The sequence below is a fragment of the Lichenostomus cassidix genome, chromosome Z (assembly GCF_008360975.1).
Source record: "Lichenostomus cassidix isolate B80296 chromosome Z, HeHo_3.0, whole genome shotgun sequence".
NCBI lineage: Eukaryota > Metazoa > Chordata > Aves > Passeriformes > Meliphagidae > Lichenostomus > Lichenostomus cassidix.
Genome location: NC_139511.1, coordinates 33,507,238 through 33,529,000, shown reverse-complemented (window position 1 = coordinate 33,529,000; position 21,763 = coordinate 33,507,238). Strand labels below are relative to the sequence as shown.

Genomic DNA, 21,763 nt, shown 5'->3' with positions numbered 1-21,763 from the left:
CTCTCTCTCTTATGTCTGCTCACCGTTCCCTGAGATTAGAGTGGGGCTCATTGACAAAGGCATGACATGAGAATTTAAGAGAAATAATATGGAAAAGTCCCTTAAGTGGGTTTAAAGTGGGTTTATACCGAATTGGTTTCACTCTAATCTTAAGTGTGTGCATATATATGCGTGTGTATATATGTGTGTGTGTGTGTGCGTGTGTGTGTATATGTACTATTGAAGTAATTTGTATACTAAAAATTTATGCTACATCCAATCATATTTCAGTTGATAATAAAAAATCAGGAACTTTGTGTTCCACTGGTAGGCTTACAATGGGAACATTTTTTACTGTTTTCATTTCTACAGCTCTTAAGGTCCTGAAAATTTGGTCCATTTGTCTCTATTTACTTATGTGATTGATTCAGCATAAATGTGGTTGCTTTTCTTATCTGTATGAAAATATATTTAGCTTTGAATGAAATTGGAGATGCCTAAAAGGCAATGCATTTAGGCAGGACCAGGAGGCTTGACAGCTAATAACGCCGCACATCTCACCCAATGCAGTCCCCCTTCCCAGGATGTATCCATCCAGTAGTGCTCTGCTTTTGTATTTCTAAGAGGAATGTCTTTCTAAGCACTAATCATTACAGTATACAAGAGGAGGAAAGGTGGATTACCCCATCCATTAACTGGTCCTGCAACTAGGGGGAACCACAAATGGAAGACGATGAAGAAAATGCTCTCCATGCTCTGGCATGTCAGTACACAGCCAAGGCTTCTGTTGATGGTGAAACTTTTTGTCAGTGCAATCACCAGCTCTGACACAATGGCTTCCAACACTGGTCTTTTTTGCTCATTGTGACAGTCCAAGATGGCTTTCAGAGGCTGCAAACACTTCCAGCACTTTACAGACTGAAACACCTCTGGAATGGTGCTGAAACAGAATTCCCCCATAGTTACTCAGTCTTTTGACAGATAGAAGGTGGTTATGTATCCTCCCTCTTGTTTTTCATCTTTATGGTGGTTTTCATTGAAATCAGAGATTACTAATGCTAATAAATTCTTTTTAAGAATTTTGCTCAAATCTTCTTAAAAATCAGTTTGTCATCTCTATGTAGCCCAGTGCCGTGGTCATTTTCTGTGCTACAATTAGGTAATTATTTTAAAGAAAAACTTACTTTTATAAAAGCCTTAGTTTTGGTCCAATCATAACTTGTTATTTTATATTCTTTTCCTTCTTTCAGCCATTGTTCTCATGCAATGCACCATTCTTTGATATTCATTTAAAGAGACACATAACTGCTATAAAAGCAAAAGCTAGAACCAGTAACTAGTCATGGGCATGCAGTGCAGGAAGTCATAAAAACCAGACTGGCCCAAATCTTCATTTCAGTGTAAGTATGTATTTTATAAAGCCATGTAAGCTCAGAATACATATTTTCTCAACTAATCTGCAATCTTAGCCTGCATTGTCTCACATAAAATTTTAATTTTAGACATCATATGTCCTCATATCACAGTCTTTAATGTGTAAAAAGTACATCCCGGATAAAAAAAAACTATCTATATTTTATAACAGACATATCTAATAAGTGTGATGCATTTCTTGTTTTAAAGTAAAAATAGAGGGGGAAAGGTGATAAAGGTGGCTATTACATGCAAAAATATGTTATTCAAATAGTTATACTTATATAGACATAAAATAACAAAGATATAATTACAATTAGTGTGAACTGATAAGGAAAATACCTTCACAGTATGAATTATTACTCTTGACTTCATATAGCAAAGAGTATTGCTACTGATATTTCTGGTCAAAGTAATAACTTGGTATGTAACCAAAACAGTCATAATTTATAGATTCTTACAATGAGCAGACAATTCAATTAATTTGTTGGACATCTCCCCCCGTTTGCTTCTGTTTAATTGTACTCAGTTTCCCCTAGGCATTGCCACTACTGTTTTCCACTTAAATTGAGCTGTAAGTGAAATTATTATGAACATATATACCTGGTATTTAAAATCTTTTAAATACCTCCAGGCCTGGTTCTTATATAAAATAGGGGTTTTTGCAACTCCTTGGATAACAGAAGGAGGCCAAAGGATATGAGATTATGGTCCTTGCTTCTTGAAGCCTGTTATCCAGCTCAGTTTTTCTGAATCTAATACAGGACCTCTCTAGTGAAACTCCGCCTTTGGCAGAGGGTTGAAATTATTTTTAAGGTCACTTTCAATCCAAACCATTCTATGATTCTATGATTCTATGACTCTATGACATTTGCTTTTGTGTCACAACATTGTTTTCAGGCTATTGGCTTTTGATTTTCTCTAAATGTTGTTTACTGCTACTGTGCTAACATGGAATCACTGCTTCCATCAAAATTAAAATGAAGTAGATAATAAATAACTTCCAAATAGCACATCTTTTTGTTCAAACCATGACTGAATTCAATGAGCTGTGCAGAAATTTTATATGCCTTAAGCAAAATGAGTCATTTCTGCATTCTTTTTGTCGAGATGTACAGTCCCATCTTACTGACACTAACTTATTCTATCATAGAGACTCTCTGCTTTTAGCTGTAGGTATGGTCACACAGTAAGAATTTGAACTTCCAATAAAATTGTCAGTGGCATTGTATCTCTTGTTGTTATGGATTTTAGGGAATTTCACATTCAATCAGGCAACAAAGCATCCGTTTAGCTTCAGCATTCGCTACTATAGAAATGGAGATGGCATTTCAAAAAATGATCAGCTTCAGCCTGTAATTACCTAAAGGATAGACCACAGTGGTATCCCTTGTGCTCAAGAAAAATTCTAGCAGTGCAACCAGTGTCTGCAAAAGTAGCACGACACTTTTAAAACAGAAACCAAATTCCCTCTTAGAGGATGAAATAAAAAACAATGCCTCAGTATGGTACCTTCACTGAAGAAAGGCTTATTTCAACACACTAACTTGTATTTTCCCCAAACCACCTAGACCCTGTAACAATGATGACAGAAGGAAGGCAACAGAAGTAGTAGGAAGGCAACAGAATAGACACATTACAACTCCAAATCTGCAAATTTTGGAGACACTCAATTGTAAAATTCACTCTTATAGATTATGCTGATCTAGAGTCAGTATAGTAAAGAAATTAGATTTGGGAATATCCTTTTAAATCATTTAAGCAAACGGCCATGACTCCTGAAAGCAGAGGTCTTTCAAACTATATTGCAGTAGTAAAAGCATTGAAACTCCCTCAGATACTCCCAAAATGTATGGAGTATTACAAAGTTCATTATTGATGTTATTATACTGCACAACTAGTTGAAACCTGTACAAACTATTAATTTCTACTGCATGTGTTAATGTTGTGTAGGAAATTCCGCAAATTTTCTGAATCATTACAGAAAATCCAGACTTACACTTATCAAATGTTTCCAGAAAAAAGGAGGAATTATCTTACTTCATTGGTTACTGGCCTTATATGGAGCTGGCCACACATCCCAGGAAAGCTTCAGATTGATAATATATATTTTAGGATACACTAATATGCAGCATTACATGTAACACATTAAATAATATACTCCATGGTCTTGAGCACCTTACCAAAAATCAGTATTGCAGAAGTCAGCTATTTGTGTTAAATCTCATATGAAATGAAAGAAAAAGTAAACTGGGGACAACCTAAAAATTATTTACTTTGTTTAGTGGAATTCCCCTCTACTGGTGCTATAAGTTGACCTGGGCCAGCAGCCAAGCACCCACACAGCTGAATGCTCAGTTCCTCCTGTCCAGTGGGGAGAGGGGGAGGACAGAGGGGATGACAGAACAGGGAGATCAAAAAAAGCCATGTGTCAAGATAAACATAATTTAATTGGTGAAGGAAAAAAACCAAGATCCCAACCTCACCAAATGATGCAGAGTTGGTCACTTACCATCTCCCACAAGCGCAGTGACAACCAGAAAATCTCAGATTGGTGGCCACCTTGGAAGAACCCCACACCCTTCCACACTTCTTCATCTATTCCCACTTTTGAGTGCCAGTCATGGTAAGGGCTATCCCTTTGGTCAGTTGTGGGCAGCTGTCCCAGCTCTGTCCCTTCCAAACTCCTTGTGCACCTCTAGCTTACACACTATGAAAAGGGGCAGAGCAAGAAATGGAGAAAGCCTTGACATTGTGCAAGTAGTGTATGGGAATAGACAAAATATTAGTGTGGTATCAATACCCTTTTACACAAAAACAAAGATATAGTGCTGCATTGGCTGCAGTAATGGAAGCTAATCCCTTCCTAGCTAGGTCCACTACAATTGCTTATGCAACTGGTGATTTTTTCACCAACTTAAGATGAGATTTCCCCTTAAAAAACAGGTTGTAGACCAATCATGCCTTTCCAAAAGCTATTTCCTGCAGATCTGTTCACACTTGGATATTAATAGGAAAAGTGCAATACCATCAAAACAGGTCCAAGAATTAAGTTTTCTAAGTTATTCTCTTTTTCTAACACGTAGACAGTGCCAATAAAAAATGCACTGCTGTACTGCCATTACAGCAACTACCAAATGTCTCATTGAAATGAAGGAAAGGCAGAGACCTTTTTAACTGGCATGAAATATGAGAGCTTTGAACGTTGTCAGCTCTACTGAATATTAGGTGGGTGTACAGACCATTTTACAGTAAAGAAAGAGAGACAGTTTTTGACACTGAAAATAATGCCTGTATCCTACATTAGTGATAAAAGCAGTTTATTATGAGGAAGGAAGTGGACTTTTCCTGCTGCAAGCACTGCCCGTCACGGGACACCACACTGTGTCACACCACAGAGTCATCGCTGAAGGAGACCTGCCCACTCAGGCTTCACCCAAGGTCCCTCGTGCCACTCATCAGTCCCATATGACCCACATCAGGAGCAGTCTGTCCCTGGGCAGTCCCTCGCAAAGGACAGTGAGAGGGACTGCACTTTTGGGCTGTGTGGTCTCATCTGCCACAGGAATTAATTTCGTCACACAGGGTGCTGAGGAGGCCTTGAAGAAGGACTTTCCTTCAAGCTAAGTGCCTGGGTACAGTGAAGTCTCCTTCACACCTGGAGCTGATACAAATGCTTGAACAAAATATGGGACAGGTTTTTTGCGTGGAATATAGCCAGAAGGGTGATATTGTGCTATGGCAGGTGCCCGTGTTACTCCAGAAGGAAGCCCTCTAAGAGTCCTTTTCTCAGCGAAGTACACACAAAGCATCAGACACAGAACTTCAATATTTCAGAATTCACCAATTCACAATTGATGTGTGCACCAATACGTGCACACTCGTTTTCCCCTTCCAAGAAGCCCGCAATTCACACGTTTCGATCCTCTGTTCCCGGCGTGGTGCCGAGGCACGGCACGTCCATCTTCCAACGCCAGATGCCCGCGGGGCACCGCCGCCGCGACAGGAGCCCGAGGCAGGAGGGGTCCCGCGGAGAGCCGGCAGCGCAGGGTGCCAGCGACAGCCCCGGCACAGGGCACCGAGCGACCCGCGGCAGCCAGCAGCCCGAGCCGCGGGTCCGCAGGGCACGGAGCGTGCTCGCCCGCGGGAGAGCTGACCGCGGCGGGAGCGGGGCTGCAGCGGTGCCTGGCCGGGCAAAGAGGGTCCGGAGCACGGCGGCCGCGCCCGCTGGAGCGCAGGGAGTGCTCGCCCACACCGCGCTGAGGAAGTGGCCGCGGCTAAGAGAGAAAACGAGGAAGCGGCGGATCCGGCGGCGCTAAGACAGGGTCCAGCCCCGCTCCCGGCCGCACCCCGGCACGGCTCGGCACGGCACGGCACAGCACGGCCCCCTGCCAGCCCGAGGGCTGCCTCCCCGCCGGCAGCGGCAGAAGGCGCGGAGGCCAGTGACCCCGAGGAGCGGTGAGTAGCGGCGCCGGGCCGCCAGCGCGGGGACACGGAGCGCCACCGGCCCGGAGCCACCGCCCGCCCCTTCCCCGCCAGCGCCGCGCCGGGCCGGGGCTACCGGGGCTACCGGGGCTACCGGGGCTGGCGGCGCTGCTGCCCCTGCTGTGGGGCTCGGGGGATCGAGGCTGCGGGCACGGGCAGAAACGAGCGCCGGAGCGCTGAGCAGCGGGCGGGAGCAAGGGTGAAGCGCTTGGGACACAGCAGAGCCGTGAGGAGCCGCGGCACAGAGGGGCACTCGTGTCGGCGAGGGAGCGGGCTGCTGGAAACGAACCAACAGCCTCAAACCTTCTTGCATCGCAGTGCTTTGCAGAATAGAAGCCGCTAGCCCAGGGCCCGGGAATTTAAATCTAAAACTCAGGTGCAAAAGAAAAGTGATTTGTCTTTATCTCGAGGCGTTATTGTGGTGGCCTGTTTTGAACAAAGCCAAGTGTACACGAAAGTAGGGCTGCTGTCTGAATGGTGCATAGCCTGTGAAAGCCTGACAAAATATCTTTTAAAATGTGGGTTTTCTTACCAAACTTCCCTATTTTGTTTCCCAGAAAACAGCTGTGGTTATTGTATCACTAGAACTGCTGAGAGTAGTTGATTCTTCAAGCCTGGTGCCAGAGTAATTCCTCTTCATTTGTGTTCTTCCAGCATTATTTGTTAGAACTGTACTGCATACAGTTCATGTTGTAGCTGTCTGGATTAATCCGAAGTGGTGTTATTTTGGACAAAGTTAAACAATACTTTTGCTAGGTGAAACAAACCATTAGACAAGAGGCAGGTAGAGTCCCAGTCTGGCCAAGTTACATGAAATATTCTAAAATTATTATTTAAAACAAGTTTTAAACGAAGTTACTCTTCTTTGGGGCATTAACAGTTTATGATTTTTTAAAATGTTCTTTTCTGTTAGTTTTCTTTCATGCTTTTTTTATCCACAGAAGCTTAGATCTCCTGAGTCCTTGGTTTGAATCCACAGAGTAATCCATGGGCAGAGCCCTCCGGTACAGATGTGTCTGGTTTCAGCATGCAAAGCTCTGTATTTTTACAGTCTTGAAGGCCATACACTGTAGCAGTGCAAATTGAGGCAGTCCACTTAGAGGAACTGTGACTTCTTTTTTTTTTTTTTTTTCTTTTCCCCTTCATCCCTCTGTTGAGCTTTGAGAGATAAATAAGGAAGTTTCAGTGTTCTTTATATTGTGACAGTTATCTTGTGGGGGAGAAAGATTATAGTCATAGATATCTTAAAAATGGCTGAAATAGATCAAAGTATGTAATTGTTTTTGTTTTCACAATCACTTCAAATAACTGCAAAATACCATAAGAAATATGATTGACTAATTCTGGTTTTGTTTCAGATAAAAAATATTAACACTGTCAAAGCAAGGGTGTACTGTGCAGCTTTTGCTTTTGCACATTGTTGCAATTCTGACACAAGAGCAGAATTAGATCCGAAGTCACAGGAAGACAAAAACAAATTTATTTTTAGAAGTAGCTAGCAGTTTATGTTGATCACAAAATAACAGCTTAGAAGACTGATGGTGCAATTATAAGCTTGTCTTAAGCACCTTTGCAGACACAAATGACCAAAAAAAAAAAAAGAAAAGAAAGGAAAAGAAAAGAAAAAATGTAGAGTCATTTCCTTAGTCTCCCATCCTTTCTTCTGGATCTGTTTTGACAGAGCTATAGGAAGTGGGAGAAATCACTTCTTAAATGTATGTTTTTTTCATGGTCTCCTGATGATCATTTACTTCATTTTTTGCAAATTACACTTCTTTTTTTCCTTCCTCATCCTTTTTACATGTTGTAATGAGTCCAGAAAACAATGAGTCTATTGCCATTGCTGGCTTGAAATCTGTGACTGTAAGAAATTCTGTTTACATCTGAATCTACTGAAGATTCTAGGTAGTGTCATCCTTTTTCCAGCTTTATGGTCTTTTGGATCAGTGCCTCAAAATCTGTTGTGTATGCATTACACAGACTGTGCCAGAATCTGCCTTCAGTTTTGTGTGTTTAGCTCCAGAATAGCACAGCTGAAAAGGGGAACTTGTCTGGGTTTATAACACAACAACAAGAGTTATCTGTGACTGTGAGTAAGAGTCAAAGAAAAACCCTTTCAAAATGAGTCTTCTAATATGTTATTTTGTGCTCAACATAAACAGCTAGCTACTTTGAAAAACTACTTCTTTTTTACTTAAATGTAAACATATGCTTAAGTGAGTTGTTCCACTGGGTCAAGAGTACTTGTACCACTCAAGGTATCTGCTAAAATGCTGAAGGTGTACGTGAAGGTATTTGTGGTTGTCAGTAGTAAGGTTCAGTCATAAGAATGAAAACTTCCTTTCTTGCAAGGATTTACAGTTAATTTCTAATTTAAGAAAATTTTTCTTAATTTCTAATTTAAGAAAAAGTAAAATCCCACATCAACATAAGGAAACAATTTTGTAGGTCAGTTTAGCATTTGTTTTGCTTGCATTTGACAAAATAAGAAAATTTTTGTAGAGAATGAGAGGGCAGCTCACTTTATGTCTCAGCTGGCATTTCTAGAAGCACTTTTCAAAAAAAAAGGTTCTTAATATCTGCACTACTTTTGCAGAAAAATATTATTAATTTCTGCAGTTGGATTTAAGCCTTTCAATCATTCATATGAGGAAAAAAAAAATCTTTGGACATTGCAGTATCCTTCCCTAATCTTTTGTACATTGTAGGATAGTACAATACGCAATTATTAGTATTTATTTGAGTCATGGTAAAATGATTTGATCACAAAGCTATCCTTTAGTATTTACATTTTATTTTAAGGTTCCAGCAGCAAGGATACACAGCTGATCTTGTTTAGCTTTTAATTTCATGACACTGCATAATGTGGAGGCATTTCACAGAAGGAGGCATGTAGAGGACAGTTAAGCAGAAGAAAACATTTCCCACTGATTTCTGCGTTGCTTGTTTGAGCAATTGGAAAACATCAGCGTTGCAAGTGCAAGAAGTGTGAAGGAGCCCGTGTGCTCCTGAACCACAAAGAAAATATTCCAGGATTTGCTGTAGGAAATGGTAATTAATAAATAAACATTGTGTTTGACACAAAAATATCACCTGCCTCAAAGAAATAAAATACAATTTTGTAGTTTGTCTTTACATTCCAAATTTAAAATTAGGTTATATTTTCCTATACCTTTACATAAGATGATTAAATGACCTCGTCTCTAAGAGTGGCTTTTGTAAAAATGAAAGAAAGGGTAAAAATACTTTTAAGACTCACAGGGATTCTAATGTTATAAAGAGATTTTGGTATATCCATATTGGGACCAGTGTTTGATATATTCATTAATAAATTGAATATATTTGAATTTGATATATTCATTAATGACATAGACAATAGGATCAAGTACATCCTTAGAAAATTTTTAGATGACACCAAGCTGTGAGGTTCTGTTGACACACCTGAAGGATGGAATGCCATCCAGAGGGACCTGGACAAGCTCAAGAACTGGGCCCATGGGAATCTCATGAACTTTAACAAGTCCAAGGGCAAGGTGCTGCAGCTGGGTCAGAGCAATCTCCAGTATCAACACAGGCTGGGGATGAAAAGACTGAGGGCAGCCCTGGGGAGAAGGACTTGGGGGTGCTGGTGAGTGAGAGGCTGGACATGACCCAGCCATGTGCACTCCCAGCCCAGAGAGCCAAATGTGTCCTGGGCTGCATCCAAAGCAGCATGGGCAGCAGGGAAGGGAGGGGATTGTGCCCCTCTGCTCTGCTCTGGTGAGACCCACCTGGAGCACTGCATCAGCTCTGGGGACCCTGCACAGCAAGGACATGGACCTGTTGGAGCAAGTTCAGAGGAGAGACACTAAGGTGATTAGAACGATGAAGAACCTCTCCTATGAGGAAAGACTGAGAGATTGCTCAGCCTGGGAAAGACATGCTTTCAGGGTGACCTAAGTGCAGCCTTCCAGTACTTGAAGGGAACCCACAAGAAAGATGGCAAGACATTTAATAAGAGCATGTAGTGATAAGACAAGGTACAATGGCTTAAAGCTGTGTATGTTTAGATTAGATATTAGGAAGAAATTCTTTCCTGTGAGTGTGGTGAGGCACGGGAGCAGTTTGCCCAGGGAAGATGTGGATGCCTCATCCCTGGGAGTGTTCAAGGCCAGGCTGGGGCTGGCCACCCAGGGTGGGTCTCTGCACAAACATGGCCTAGTAAAAGGTGTTTCTGCCCATGGCAGGGGGTTTGAATCTGGATGATCTTTAAGGTCGCTCCAACCCAAGCCATCCTACAATTCTATGATATGCAAAATGCCACAAGCCTTCCTTTTGTACCAGGTACCAGAACAACTAATGAAAAATTAACATGTATTAGAACCTAAATAACCAGCAGGCACAAGTATGATACAGATAGTTGGTCAGGTTTCACTACCACTCAGTGTGTAATAAACTGATGTTGGAATGTATTGATTGACCAGCTAGGACAACTCTGTCATTTCTCCAGTTTTGTCCTCATTTGCTTGGAGATAGTGTTTCTCCAAACAGATATGGATTTTCAGGTGTCTTGAATGGATAAAATGTCCAGAAATAATTCCAACAACTTCTCTTGCTTTCAAAATGGAAAAAGGCAGCAGAAGGAATCTTTCAGCACTGACACTGCATGTAAGTAAGATGTGAGGTGATAAAATCTTTGATAGAGAAGCAGGACTTTTGACATGATAGTATGTAAGTCCAGCCGTGTAAATCCCTGAGACAATGCCTTGGCTAGGGGTGGAGTTGAAATTCACAGAAAACACAACAGTGATTGATGGCAATGAGAGAAAATACATTCAGGAAGTGTTAAGAGTAGGATATGTACCAAGGAAACAGGCAATCACTTAAATATTAAAATATCACATATCCTTATCTTAAACAAAAGTTTGATTAAAATGAATAAGGTGTCACCATTAAGTGCTTCAACCACAGCCTACTCCTTCCCCCTTGGATAGACTTGCTCTTTTTCTGCCCCTCTCACCCCTCTTTGTATAAAATAATTAAGGAAATGGGTTGGGGAAGAAAAGGAAGAAACCACAAAACTTCTAAGACCAGAGCTCATAGGAAAAATAGAATCCAGAATATATAGAGACACTATAGTATGTATCTTAGCTAAAGCCAGTGTGACTGAGAACATGTGTGGGGTGCTAGACCTAAAATGTTAAAGTGTATGTTGCTGCTGACCACGGAGTGTGTAGTTCTGCTTTTAAAAATTCTAGTATTGGTTTCAAAATTGGCTCAGTTTAAAACAATGTCTACATTTTTTTTACAAAATGGATTTCTTGATTTCTTTTAATAGGTGAAAAGTTGATTTCTTAGTGTAGATTCAAAAACTGAGGTTAGAAATCTGCCATAAAGACAGCTTTTCCTCCCTCCTAAAATTCTTGTAAATTTAATTACAGAAAAAATTCAACTGAAGAAAACCCTTTCCATCATTTTGTTTGGAGACAACATAGAAAAGGAAGCTGGTACATGTATATTAAGTCGTTGCTTATGGGTAGGTTCCTACTCTGGGAAACTCAGACCAAATTTAGTAACTTGAATCAAGAAGTCCATTCTATGCAAAAAACTCCAAACCTAAGATTTTGTCAAGGTGATAATCTTTGATATCACAGAATTGCACAGAGTTCTGGATTGGTAGAGACCTTAAAGATCATTTAGCTCCAACTGCTCTACCATGGTCAGGGTCACCTTTTATTAGACCAAGTTGCTCAATACCTGAAATATGGGGAACGTTAAGCAAAGGACCAAGCACTAATATTGTCAACTTTGACATAAAATGATGGATTTCACTGCTGCATTTCATAGAATTCCTATGAATTTCACTGTGTTTTCCTCAAGAGTTAGTAAAGCAAGCAGGATGTTTAAGAGTATTTTTCAAATTGGATAATGGGATTAACTATCTTTTGAATCAGTGGAGCAACTTGCTAGTGTGAAGTGAAAATGATCACTTATTTAAAATAAGTGTCAAGCAGAAAAGCACTGTGCTGAACAGTTCTGACACCCCAGAAATGAAGTGGCTTTGAGAGAGGGTTTGAGGGACCTTTCTGTCCTCAGTTATCAGGTGCAGTTGGCAAGAAATCTCATACTGCCTCAGGTGCCCTGAACAACTGGTCAGCAGCTATTTCTTTGCACAGAAGTGCAGGAAAAAAATCCAGTAAGGGATGAGCAAACTCAAAGCAACTGGAACATGATTTCTGAAATGATGCAGAGCTCTGTTTGCTTGCAAGCAGTGGTGTGTTGAGGCCATGGTGCTGCTAGTGTGAAATCCAGTTGCCTCCAACTCTCAAGGCATGAGTTTGATCAAACAGAAGTGGCTTTTTGCTATCCTGATATGGTAGCTATCCACAGTGGCAGTTATGGACCACTTAGTGAGGTAACTGTTGATGCTGTGCAGAGCACAACACACCATGAAAAAGAAGCCTGACTACTAGCTGTACTTTCCAGCCTCACAGTTTGTCATGCAACAGATAGGGAAATTCTGCCTATTGGCCCAGAACATGCTGAGGCAGGTGCATCCTCTCTCTGCCCAGAGTGATAAATTGGCCTTGTCAAGGGTATTTCATTGGTCCAGGGGTTGCACATGGGCTTACTTTGCAGGAAGGGAGAGAGAGCTCATGCTTCTCTCTCTGTGTAGTGTTTCTGGAACATTCTATGTGTTATGTGTGAGGAGAGGTTAGGTTTCAGTTTGTTTGCTGGATAAAATGGATTCCTGCCTGCTAAAAGACTGTTTAATTCTCTCTTTATACCAAAGAGAAGTATGTTTTATCTGTGCTGCTTGTTCTGATGATAAAGGCTGATATGGGAAGCAGACTTAGTCTTTTCTGGATGGCTGTTTGATTGATGCACTAATTGTTATGAAGAGTCTCTTTTGCAAATCAGTCTGTCTTTCATGATGTGCGTGTCCTCATAAACCTAGTCAAGAAGAGCTGGAACAATTGTTGGACAACAATATTTTTCAAGAGAAGCATTCCCTTGTCTCCTACGAAAAATGCTGTTGAATTAAAAATTCTTTACTGCAGGGGGGTTAAGGCACTTGAACTGGTTGACCAGAGGAGTTGTGGATGCCCCATCCATGGCAATGTCCAAGGCCATATTGGATGGGGCTCTGAGCAACTTGATCTGGTGAAAGGTGTTTCTACCCATAGCAGAGGAGTTGAGACTAGGTGATTTTTAGGGTCCCTTCCAACCCAAACAATCTTACGGCTCTATAATTTTAATTATTAGATAGATTTTAATAAACTCATCCTTAATGTTGACAGTCTGGCTGTATGAACAAGTATGACATCTTGCTTTCAAAAAACAAAAATGTTTGGTCTTTCTTCCACCTCTGTGGGTGTGAATTCTTTCTGAGTGTAATTGCGAGTAAGAAATGAGTCAATGGTGCTTGCAGTGTGTCTATAGCACAACATTTACATGGCCTGTGCTCCTAGCAGAAGCTTTTTAAAAAACAAGGTAACACGGCGTGGTTTTTACAGACTCCAGAAAGTGGCACTGAGAAGGCTTGGCCAGTTTTGTAGAAGCTTGCCTATTCTAGGAGTATGAAAGGCAAGTTATTTTTGTTCCTGCAATAATTTTTGTACTTAATATATAAAGCAGGATACTGCAGACTTTTTCAGATGACAAAATAGCCTTGGTCGGAAAGAGGAACCTACTAATTTTGCCAGTGTGACTCATGGGGCCAGTCCATTGAGGCATCTATTGAGCAAATATTTCAGCAATTCTGAAGATAGACCAATTAATATAAGATAAATGAATGAAGTATATGGGGTTCCAAGTGTTCCTGGCTTGTCGTTTGCTTAACAATAAGTGAAGGCTAATATTCATGGCTGAGAAACTGAGATCATCTCTACATCTGTAGTCTCTAGGCTTGGAACTGAGTAGAGACAGAGCTGCACAAAGCAGAGGAGTTTATACATGAACGTATTATGAAGAATAGCTTTGAAAGTGTCAGCTATGGCAACAATTCTAATCTTAAAAAAAGTAAAACAAAGATACTTACTGCAATGTAAAATAGCCCCTTACCTTTTTGGTCTGCCAACCAGTAAAATCAGAGTGGGTTTTATCCAAAATTTTGAATGAAACATGGCATTTTGTCTCAGTTCTGTATGGCTATAAACTTCCAAGACTGCTGTAATAATGTTGAATTTCTCGTGGGTTGTATTCTTTTGTGGATAGGATTTTTCTTTTACCTTCTGTTTGATTGTAGCGACTTCTTTCTAGAACTGATGATGTTTTGATTCTGAGATGTCTTGTGTACAAGCAAATTTGCTAAAAAATGTCATAAAGAATGAAAATCAAAGTTATGGATTGTGAATGCATTCTCATTTGGACCCTGATCCTTCTGAATGGAGCCAGCCTTTCTCAGTTCTCATGGTAATAAAAAATTCACAGTATCACTGGCTCTGTCCCAAGACACTCTTTTTGTGTGTGTTTGGAAATTGGACAGGTATTCCAAGTTTTGCCTTCCTGGAAAAGGAGGAATATTTTGAGTCAACATTGTTGTTTGTATAGCACTCTGATAGATCTCATTTGTCTCGCAACTTCTTTCTGAGCTGTGAAAAACAGTAGACAGTAGTGAACCTTGAAAGCAGATTTTGGAGTAATTCGGGGTCAGTGGGAAATTTAGTGATAGTTAGATGTGTCTTAGTTTTACTGTGCTATCACCATCTTATCCATAACAGTTTTGTTATTGCTGTCTTTGTAAAAACTCTTCTGTATAAACGAAAATATATTCCACCTGGAAACATGCTATGGTTTTGTATTTAATGGCACTGTAACTTTGAACCTGAAAATACACAGGTCATTGACTAGGCAGTTCCATCTTTTTTTGTGATTCTTCTTGCAAGAAAGATGATAATTTGTTTTGTTTTGTTTTGCTCTTCACATGTTTTCACTGACTGTAAGTTCATTTCACAGCTCCCTCTGTGCAGTCATTGTAGGCTCTGTGGTACATAAAGGAGTTTTATTTTTATTGTAATTCTGGAAAGGAAATATATATTTGAAACAAAACCATAAAGGAAATATGCATATATTTACATATAGATGTATATATATATATATATATATATATATATATATAAATGTAGCTAAGCTTAGTAGTTCCTGAAGAGACATAGTTGGGGCTCCCTGAGTAAGATTTTTGTAGCGGCACCCCAACACAGGCTCTTTTTTTTTTTTTTTTTTTTTTTCCCCAGCACTGGGAGGAAACGGTACTGCTGTGTATGCCTGTACTCTTCTGCAGTCACTACAGAGCCACAGCTGGTCTTGGTGAAGGTCTGTTTGCGCCCAAAGAAGTTTGTTCACATCGTGTCACAACAAGAAAATGGGAGATTAGAGAAGGGTTTGCCTGCAGTATCTTAAAGGCTTTCCTTCAGATGTAGCTCATCCCAGTGGTTCCGTTGCTTACATGGGGAATTAATAGGGACCAATCACAGCTGAGTACTTTGTCCAAAAGGGAGCTGGCTTCCATACAAATGAAGCCACCTGTTTTAAGTCTGAAAAGCTTGCAACAGACTTATTTAGTGAGAGGCAGTGTTTGCATTTGTAACAGTGTAAGAGTGAAAAAGTAGGTAAGGGAATGGCTAATAGAGGATGGTAAGAATGTAAAAGAAAATGTTTGTATTTTTATGCAAGTGGTTTTGGAGTTTCTTTTTCAAAAAGGAAAAATATGTTTGTTTTGGGTTTGGGTTTTTTTGGTTGTTTGTTTTTATTTTTCTTTTTAACGTGTGTAAAAATCATAGGGTTTGTAATTCCAGGGAAAGAATTATTGTAATTCATAGATGCCTGGCTTTTTTATTTCTTTCTCAGTAGCATTCTGAGCTTTTTAAATGTTCGAAGCAGAAAAACCTTATTAGGGGAAAAATATTAGAGGAAGAGACTGCCAAAGACAGGAGAGTCCCAAAAGAAAGGTGCTGTGTAAGAGAGACACTAGATTCCTACCATCAGTGAACAATGCTTTTTTAGAGATGAATTCTCCTCCATGAACTCAGTAGAGAAGCTTAAAAGAAAAGCCCTGAATAGAACCCGAATGCTGTGGTGCTTTTTCTAAACATCTGTTTGCCTTGTAATAGGGCAGTAATTGTGTTGACAGGTCAAGTAGTTTTTCCTCAGGAAATGTTTCAATAGCTACAGTGCCTGGTGTAGTCTGATGATATCAGAATGTCAGATGCAATTTAGACTGAATGAGGGCATATCTGGCATGTTTCAGTGGAGAAAAAGCCATTGTCTGTCTACAGTATTGATTAAGATGACTCCAGAGAGTAAATCTGTAGGAAAATATTTTTTATATCACAGTTTTTTGAAGCTAATGATAAATTTGGATCTATTTGTGACATTTCTTTTCAGCTCTTTTTATGAGTGACTCCTTGATACAGGAGGGGAGATACATGGTTTTTTTTCTGAACCTAATAGATGAAATACCAATCCCATCTGTTTAGCAGGCAATTTTTTGTTCTGAAATGGCCAAAATGCTGGGGATTTGCATGAACAAGAGCAAACACTGTTTTCTCTTAAGCTGAGAAAGGTGCTAGCAAGGCCACTGACTTTCAGAATAATGATGAAACACGAACCTGCTCCAGATGGGACAATCCCAAAGCTCACTGATCGTATTGTTAGATCCATGTTCGAAACTCCTCATCAGAAAAGTCCCCATCTGAAAGCTACCAAGTTCTCTGTTTTTCCCAGACAGACTTTAATTAAGCTATGTTTCTGGTAAAGAATATATCTCACTGTTTAAAAACCCTAGTAGAAACACCACTGTTGTCCTAAAAACATCACAATAAGTCAAAAATATCTGAAAGAAAGAAAGAAAATGCTTCTGGAATTGAACTGTTACAAAATAAAATATGGAACTTCACACCCAAGAAAATATTTTTTGTAGAAGTGCTAAGGAAAGAGACCAGTGTTGAAGAAATAATAAAAGTGAAACTTGCTAAAAACTAAAGCACGCTTCATGTATCTGTCAGCACAGGCCAGGAGCATGTGTGGAATAACAGAAATGTCTTTGGAGATGAAAAAGGCATGTTTTTAGAGTATGAAGTACAAGGCAAAAAACAGTGCAGCATCACTTATATTGTCAGAAAAAGGCTGCAGCATTCAGAGATGAGTGTTTGATTGTACGAGGCAAGCTTTTCGTGGAGAACCTGGAGAAAGCACATGGAGCAGGAAGCCCAAATATGAGTGATGGAAATGTTGCTGCAGGCTGTAGGGTGATTAAGACACAGTAGGTGCAGACTGAGACACTGCCCTAAGCATCAGCACTTAAAAAGGGCACTTGCCTGAGGAAGATTAGTAGCTCAAAGAAATAGGAATGTCACTTCTCCCTTTTAGACAGTACTACATCCAGTTCAGTATGATGAATGAGACATTGTTTGGGCAAAAATCACCAGTATTACCAGTTGAATTACAAAGGATTTCAAATGTTTTTCAGTAGGTCAGAAAGTTCACTCTAGTGTCCTGATCAAACACTAGTTTGTTTGAATTACTCGATAAAATTATATTCTGCCTAATTTCCTGCCCTAATAACTTACTTTAAACATTTGCTGTGTTCTTCTATTTCTGCATAATTTGCTCATAAAAACTCCTAAGGTCTGGATAGAAATTAAATCTCAATTTTTATGCAAAAAGATAAAGAAAGCATTTAAAGGTAATCTGAAGGATCCAATTAAGACCACCACTCAGCTGCCTATGCACACTGGAAGGTGATTTTAAAGGTGAAAAACTGAGAATAGAACAGTAATTCAAATCCATATTAATTGTTAAAATTCTTTAAATTGGTTTTCTTTAAAAGTGAGGCAAAAACAATGGATTTGTAATACTTTGACAGTAATTCTGTCAAAGTGTACATCAGTTTGAAGTATACCTTTTAGATTCTCCTTAAACCATAAAAGTACCAAAATATTTAATATAGTACATCAAGTCACCATCAAACGTGTACTTCTAGTTCTATGCACGTTGAATTCCTTTTAGCTTTCAGGTATGCTACATAAGTTGGAAATGTAGAGAAGAATCTTAAAGAAAAAACTTGTACTGCTTTTCTTAGAGGCACACATCTTGATTACAAGAATTAATTAATGAAATCTTAATTAGAATCCTAATTAAATAAGAATTTCAGAAGAAAATCCATAATCAAATAATTTTTTTTGTTATTAATGTTTTTCTTTGTGCGAGTAGAGAACTGTTGAGGTTCTGTGGGTGCTTAAAATGTCACCTGTGCTGGAGCGAATTGTTTCAGTAAGCATATTTTCGTCATTCTGCAATGTCTAGTGAGCCTTATGCATACTTGTACATGCAAAAAACAATTGCTTTAAACCTTACCTCTTTACTTTCATACCCTGCTCAAAGATTGCTACTTTGAAAAACAAGGAAAAGTAAAAAAAAAAAACTGTTCAAATCAGGAATATTTTTGTTACACTGTTTCACCATTACATGGCTGTTGATCTGTCACACTTCAGTCATTTTACCCCTGGAGGAATAAACTAATTAATCAGAAATCCATAAGTCTCCCTCCACATCGCTGTTTAATCTTTTTAGAAAGATTCATATGCCTATTTATAATTTTTTATTTTAGATTGGAGATCAGTACCTTGGTAATAGTATCCTTTTTGCTAGGCAAATTTTTTAATACAGATATTATTCTCTCTTTATCCTTGTCTAAATATGAGATGAAATAGAATTAAGATGTTAGTGGGCAGCAGCATGGTTATAGATTTTTTTCTAGCACCTTCCAGGTGAGTTTTCCCCAGTTTTGCTCATCTGTTTTGAGAGATTGTTTCACTTCCTTGTATACATGAAATGTGTGAGATAATAAACTCTTGTGCTATGCCTGCAGTTGATGAGGAACCTACCTGAGGGGGAGCGGGTACCTAATTTTCCTATGTATTTGCGTAATATTTTTTCTTTCACATAGGATAAGCCTGATATTTGCATGCCTTTGTAGCTTCCTTAGAAGTCAAATTTAACAACTTAGGGGAGAGTTGCCCTTTAGTTGCACTTTTGTTATGCTGAAGCACCTCTCTTGGGTAACCAGCCGCACTTCCTTCAGCACTCTTAAGGGAAAAGCCTTACGTTCTACCCTTAGGGAGCCTATTTTACATTTTACAGCCTCACCTTTGAAACTGCACTGACTTGAAAAATGCAGCAATATTTGTCACCTGGAAAAATTTAGAGGAGGAGAAAACTGTGAATTTGAACATGTTCTTCTAGTCCATTACTGATCTAGAAGGGTATTACACTCCCAAAAGGAAGACAAGATTTTGAAATTCCAACCAAAGGGAACAGCCATTTCAAATTCAGAAATCCTTCCAAAATTTTTTAAAAGTTTTTAACCATTATGTGAAATTTTGTGTGTTTATTTGGCTCTGTAAATGCCCAGTAGACGCTGCGCAGTCCAAACATTTCCTACCATTGCTAAACACTGAATATTCTTCACATATTAGAACACGGGGTAGAGAAAGTTTGCCTTAAATCTACCAACAGTAACCTACTTTGCAAAAATAAATCAGGTCACTGTTTTCTGAAACAGTTCTAAAAAAAAATTGTGAAATCTAAGAGATCATAATAATCCTGCTGCTGTTCTTTCCATAACTGAGGAATATTCTTAATATTTTATAGATTTCTTATATGGCAGGCCTTGTCATTTATTTGAACCTTGAACTTCTCTGTTTTACATTCTGAAGATTTAAGAGACAGTCCCTCACCAGTGCCATCACTGACACTCCATCTAAATTGCAAGCAGTGGATTTTCATTTCCCCCCTTTCTTTTAGGAACTTGTTTCTGGGCAAATCATCCTGAAGAATGTGTAGAAAATACTGAGATTGGTCTGAGACAAAAAAATACCCTGAGCAGTAGCCTGATCTGAAACACATCATAGTCAAAGTGACTTTAAATTTCAGTAGCCATGAATATTTTTGTAGCCAGTGAAGATGATTTTATCCTCTCTAACCCTGGCCTATGCCCCACTTTTATTTTATTAGCTGTTATTTTTGTTCCAAAGTTCTTTTATTTTTTAGGTCCTAAAATTATTTTAAGTCTGAAACTAGAAGTATGGCAAAAATGAACTTTAATGCAATACATTCATGAAAACAAATTTCTACAGACTAACACTGTGGTAGTAGTTTTCTCTTTTATATTTGTTCTATACATATTACTGAGATGTATTGAGCAATTCTTGTCATGAGACACGTTATGGGATTATTTTGTTCTTTTTTTCGGTGCTGGTGAGGAGCCAGTGTCGATCATTCACGCATCCAAATTCTTTCCTTACTAAAAACCTAGTAATAAATCTGTTCTCTTCCATCTTCCCTGAAGGTGGTATCAAAGATTTGGAGCCTGCCTTCAAGGACCACTTTGCCAGAGGTGGGATGGTGTTTGTTCATATTCTAACCAGCAGTATGTGTGGTGCATAGTGGAATAAAAAAGGACGACAAGGGGGTGTGTGAGGGAAGCAAATAAGCAGGAGTGAAGGAAAGAGGAACCAGAGCATTCAAAATGTCCATGTTTATAATGACTTCCAGAGTAACAGAATCAAAGGGTCATAGAAATATTTAGATTGGAAAAGATCATTAAGATCATCAAGTCCACTTGTAAACCTAATACTACCCAAACCACTACAAAGCCATGTCCCTAACCACCAGTCTGTAGGTCTTTAAATCCCTTCAGGAGTGGTGTTTTAACCACCTCCCTGCTCAGCCTGTTCCAATGCTTGAAAACATCCTCCGTGAAGAAATCCAGTGGTATCCAATCTAAACTCCCCAGTGCTGCTTGAGGCCTTTTCCTCTCATATTCTCTCATGTAGAAAGAGACTGACTCCAGCCCTGCCTGGGGTGTCTGGCCAATTCAACTGTCCCTTGCAGCAGAGTTGTTGTCCCCAGTGCCTTCCTGGGTGCCTGATGCCACATCCTGCCAAGAGAGACATACAAAGTGCTGGATCTTGCTTTGTGCTAGGAGTAGAAAAGTCAGGGAGGCATCACAAGGTTGTGGGAGAGGGGAGACAATGGAAGAGCCTCCTGATGGCTCTCCTTGAAGGCTTGAAAGCAGCAGCTGCAGCCCTGGGGCAGGGCAGAGAGATGTGGGGCTCAGCTAGTCTGTGCATATCTCTGCACCCTGTTGGAAGGCAGGGAAAGATGGCAGAGATGGAGAGTAGGGGGAGAGCCCTGATCTCCTCCCCACCTGCCTCATGCTCCAGCTAAGATGTGTGAGTTGTATGTGGTAGGCTCTGGCAAGGTGTCAGGGGGCCCTGGGAGAAGAGCTTGTATACTCACAACCCTAAATCCCCATACCCTCTGCCAGTCACCACCGGGTTAGCATAGTGGAGAAGGTGGTCAGGAAAGAAAGAGGAACTGTCTGGGAGTGTTTCCTGTTACCAGTGCACCAGCATTCTTGCACCCCTGTCCCAGAACAGGCTCCTGTGGAACCTGCAGCACTGTGCAGCTGGGCAGGGGAAGCGAGACACCAGAACAGGCTGCCCCTGTGCAGTGCTGCTGTCCCCTGTGCCTAAGCTGGCAGAGCCAGCCAAGTGTCCTGATGGAACCTGCATGCCTTGTGTGTGCACCCGCAGGGGCCCTGGGCAAACTGTGGGCACACAGACCCTGCTGGAAACATCAAGGGTACTGGCTCTCACAGCCCTTCCATGGTGACATTACAAGGGTGTGAGATGCCACCCAGCCAGGAAGGCAGATGCTCCAAAAGGGGCGAAGTTCACTCCTCATGATATTTCCCCTTGTTGAGCTTCATTAAATTCCTTTCATTCAAATTTTTTAGCTGTTCCAGGTCCCTTTAAATGACATCACAACCCTGTGATGTTTCAGCCACTACTCTCTGTTTTGTATTATTTGTAAATTTGCTGGGGCTGCACTTTCCTGACTG

The 21,763-nt window shown here is 40.1% G+C and overlaps 1 protein-coding gene across 2 annotated transcripts in view; it reads left to right on the top strand.

Annotated features, from left to right (window-relative positions):
• Positions 1–5,198: 5,198 nt before the first annotated feature.
• The window catches only part of SYK (spleen associated tyrosine kinase), a 50,657-nt gene continuing 34,092 nt past the window's right edge, over positions 5,199–21,763 (top strand). Inside the window, exon 1 of one of the 2 annotated variants that reach the window (XM_085043006.1) lies at positions 5,199–5,850. The gene's annotated coding sequence lies outside the window, so the exon portion shown is untranslated. The remainder of the gene's footprint in view (positions 5,851–21,763) is intronic. The other variant, XM_085043005.1, reaches the window with a different exon arrangement.